Source organism: Corticium candelabrum, chromosome 2, assembly GCF_963422355.1.
Source record: "Corticium candelabrum chromosome 2, ooCorCand1.1, whole genome shotgun sequence".
In the NCBI taxonomy this organism is placed as follows: domain Eukaryota; kingdom Metazoa; phylum Porifera; class Homoscleromorpha; order Homosclerophorida; family Plakinidae; genus Corticium; species Corticium candelabrum.
In genome coordinates, this window is record NC_085086.1 from 2626417 (window position 1) to 2631416 (window position 5000).

Sequence of the window (5000 nt, forward strand, 5' to 3'; positions counted from 1 at the left end):
CCCATTATGATTGTTCGTCACATTCGCATTAGGATTGTTCGTCACATTCCATTATGATTGTTCGTCACATTCGCATTAGGATTGTTCGTCACATTCCCATTATGATTGTTCGTCACATTCGCATTATGATTGTTCGTCACATTCCCATTATGATTGTTCGTCACATTCGCATTATGATTGTTCGTCACATTCGCATTATGATTGTTCGTCACATTCGCATTATGATTGTTCGTCACATTCGCATTATGATTGTTCGTCACATTCGCATTATGATTGTTCGTCACATTCCCATTATGATTGTTCGTCACATTCGCATTAGGATTGTTCGTCACATTCGCATTAGAATTGTTCGTCACATTCCCATTATGATTGTTCGTCACATTCGCATTAGGATTGTTCGTCACATTCGCATTAGGATTGTTCGTCACATTTCCATTATGATTGTTCGTCACATTCGCATTATGATTGTTCGTCACATTCGCATTAGGATTGTTCGTCACATTCGCATTATGATTGTTCGTCACATTCCCATTATGATTGTTCGTCACATTCGCATTAGGATTGTTCGTCACATTCCCATTATGATTGTTCGTCACATTCCCATTATGATTGTTCGTCACATTCGCATTATGATTGTTCGTCACATTCGCATTAGGATTGTTCGTCACATTCGCATTATGATTGTTCGTCACATTCCCATTATGATTGTTCGTCACATTCGCATTATGATTGTTCGTCACATTCGCATTATGATTGTTCGTCACATTCGCATTAGGATTGTTCGTCACATTCGCATTAGGATTGTTCGTCACATTCCCATTATGATTGTTCGTCACATTCGCATTAGGATTGTTCGTCACATTCCCATTATGATTGTTTGTCACATTCGCATTAGGATTGTTCGTCACATTCCCATTATGATTGTTCGTCACATTCGCATTAGAATTGTTCGTCACATTCGCATTATGATTGTTCGTCACATTCCCATTATGATTGTTCGTCACATTCGCATTATGATTGTTCGTCACATTCCCATTATGATTGTTCGTCACATTCGCATTAGGATTGTTCGTCACATTCCCATTATGATTGTTCGTCACATTCGCATTATGATTGTTCGTCACATTCCCATTATGATTGTTCGTCACATTCGCATTATGATTGTTCGTCACATTCGCATTATGATTGTTCGTCACATTCCCATTATGATTGTTCGTCACATTCGCATTATGATTGTTCGTCACATTCCCATTATGATTGTTCGTCACATTCGCATTAGGATTGTTCGTCACATTCCCATTATGATTGTTCGTCACATTCGCATTATGATTGTTCGTCACATTCGCATTAGGATTGTTCGTCACATTCCCATTATGATTGTTCGTCACATTCGCATTATGATTGTTCGTCACATTCCCATTATGATTGTTCGTCACATTCGCATTATGATTGTTCGTCACATTCCCATTATGATTGTTCGTCACATTCGCATTAGGATTGTTCGTCACATTCGCATTATGATTGTTCGTCACATTCGCATTAGGATTGTTCGTCACATTCCCATTATGATTGTTCGTCACATTCGCATTATGATTGTTCGTCACATTCGCATTATGATTGTTCGTCACATTCCCATTATGATTGTTCGTCACATTCGCATTATGATTGTTCGTCACATTCGCATTAGGATTGTTCGTCACATTCCCATTATGATTGTTCGTCACATTCGCATTATGATTGTTCGTCACATTCCCATTATGATTGTTCGTCACATTCGCATTAGGATTGTTCGTCACATTCGCATTATGATTGTTCGTCACATTCGCATTAGGATTGTTCGTCACATTCGCATTATGATTGTTCGTCACATTCGCATTAGGATTGTTCGTCACATTCGCATTAGGATTGTTCGTCACATTCGCATTAGGATTGTTCGTCACATTCGCATTATGATTGTTCGTCACATTCGCATTAGGATTGTTCGTCACATTCGCATTATGATTGTTCGTCACATTCCCATTATGATTGTTCGTCACATTCGCATTATGATTGTTCGTCACATTCGCATTATGATTGTTCGTCACATTCCCATTATGATTGTTCGTCACATTCCCATTATGATTGTTCGTCACATTCGCATTAGGATTGTTCGTCACATTCCCATTATGATTGTTCGTCACATTCGCATTAGAATTGTTCGTCACATTCGCATTATGATTGTTCGTCACATTCCCATTATGATTGTTCGTCACATTCGCATTATGATTGTTCGTCACATTCCCATTATGATTGTTCGTCACATTCGCATTATGATTGTTCGTCACATTCCCATTATGATTGTTCGTCACATTCGCATTAGGATTGTTCGTCACATTCCCATTATGATTGTTCGTCACATTCGCATTATGATTGTTCGTCACATTCCCATTATGATTGTTCGTCACATTCGCATTATGATTGTTCGTCACATTCGCATTATGATTGTTCGTCACATTCCCATTATGATTGTTCGTCACATTCGCATTATGATTGTTCGTCACATTCCCATTATGATTGTTCGTCACATTCGCATTATGATTGTTCGTCACATTCCCATTATGATTGTTCGTCACATTCGCATTATGATTGTTCGTCACATTCGCATTATGATTGTTCGTCACATTCCCATTATGATTGTTCGTCACATTCCCATTATGATTGTTCGTCACATTCGCATTATGATTGTTCGTCACATTCGCATTATGATTGTTCGTCACATTCCCATTATGATTGTTCGTCACATTCGCATTAGGATTGTTCGTCACATTCCCATTATGATTGTTCGTCACATTCGCATTAGAATTGTTCGTCACATTCGCATTATGATTGTTCGTCACATTCGCATTATGATTGTTCGTCACATTCGCATTATGATTGTTCGTCACATTCCCATTATGATTGTTCGTCACATTCCCATTATGATTGTTCGTCACATTCGCATTATGATTGTTCGTCACATTCGCATTATGATTGTTCGTCACATTCCCATTATGATTGTTCGTCACATTCGCATTATGATTGTTCGTCACATTCCCATTATGATTGTTCGTCACATTCGCATTAGGATTGTTCGTCACATTCCCATTATGATTGTTCGTCACATTCGCATTATGATTGTTCGTCACATTCCCATTATGATTGTTCGTCACATTCGCATTATGATTGTTCGTCACATTCGCATTATGATTGTTCGTCACATTCCCATTATGATTGTTCGTCACATTCGCATTATGATTGTTCGTCACATTCCCATTATGATTGTTCGTCACATTCGCATTAGGATTGTTCGTCACATTCCCATTATGATTGTTCGTCACATTCGCATTATGATTGTTCGTCACATTCGCATTATGATTGTTCGTCACATTCCCATTATGATTGTTCGTCACATTCGCATTATGATTGTTCGTCACATTCCCATTATGATTGTTCGTCACATTCGCATTATGATTGTTCGTCACATTCCCATTATGATTGTTCGTCACATTCGCATTAGGATTGTTCGTCACATTCGCATTATGATTGTTCGTCACATTCGCATTAGGATTGTTCGTCACATTCCCATTATGATTGTTCGTCACATTCGCATTATGATTGTTCGTCACATTCGCATTATGATTGTTCGTCACATTCCCATTATGATTGTTCGTCACATTCGCATTATGATTGTTCGTCACATTCGCATTAGGATTGTTCGTCACATTCCCATTATGATTGTTCGTCACATTCGCATTATGATTGTTCGTCACATTCCCATTATGATTGTTCGTCACATTCGCATTATGATTGTTCGTCACATTCCCATTATGATTGTTCGTCACATTCGCATTAGGATTGTTCGTCACATTCGCATTATGATTGTTCGTCACATTCGCATTAGGATTGTTCGTCACATTCGCATTATGATTGTTCGTCACATTCGCATTAGGATTGTTCGTCACATTCGCATTAGGATTGTTCGTCACATTCGCATTAGGATTGTTCGTCACATTCGCATTATGATTGTTCGTCACATTCGCATTATGATTGTTCGTCACATTCGCATTAGGATTGTTCGTCACATTCGCATTAGGATTGTTCGTCACATTCGCATTAGGATTGTTCGTCACATTCGCATTATGATTGTTCGTCACATTCGCATTAGGATTGTTCGTCACATTCGCATTATGATTGTTCGTCACATTCCCATTATGATTGTTCGTCACATTCGCATTAGGATTGTTCGTCACATTCGCATTAGGATTGTTCGTCACATTCGCATTAGGATTGTTCGTCACATTCGCATTATGATTGTTCGTCACATTCGCATTATGATTGTTCGTCACATTCGCATTAGGATTGTTCGTCACATTCGCATTAGGATTGTTCGTCACATTCGCATTAGGATTGTTCGTCACATTCGCATTATGATTGTTCGTCACATTCGCATTAGGATTGTTCGTCACATTCGCATTAGGATTGTTCGTCACATTCGCATTAGGATTGTTCGTCACATTCGCATTAGGATTGTTCGTCACATTCGCATTATGATTGTTCGTCACATTCGCATTATGATTGTTCGTCACATTCGCATTAGGATTGTTCGTCACATTCGCATTAGGATTGTTCGTCACATTCGCATTAGGATTGTTCGTCACATTCGCATTATGATTGTTCGTCACATTCGCATTAGGATTGTTCGTCACATTCGCATTATGATTGTTCGTCACATTCCCATTATGATTGTTCGTCACATTCGCATTAGGATTGTTCGTCACATTCGCATTAGGATTGTTCGTCACATTCGCATTAGGATTGTTCGTCACATTCGCATTATGATTGTTCGTCACATTCGCATTAGGATTGTTCGTCACATTCGCATTAGGATTGTTCGTCACATTCGCATTATGATTGTTCGTCACATTCGCATTATGATTGTTCGTCACATTCGCATTATGATTGTTCGTCACATTCGCATTAGG

General features: G+C 38.7%; 1 protein-coding gene across 1 annotated transcript in view; it reads right to left on the reverse strand.

The window, feature by feature from the left end:
* Window positions 1-5000, reverse strand: part of LOC134176270 (riboflavin-binding protein-like) — a 16337-nt gene that overhangs the window by 10579 nt on the left and 758 nt on the right. The gene's annotated exons all lie outside the window — the stretch shown is intronic.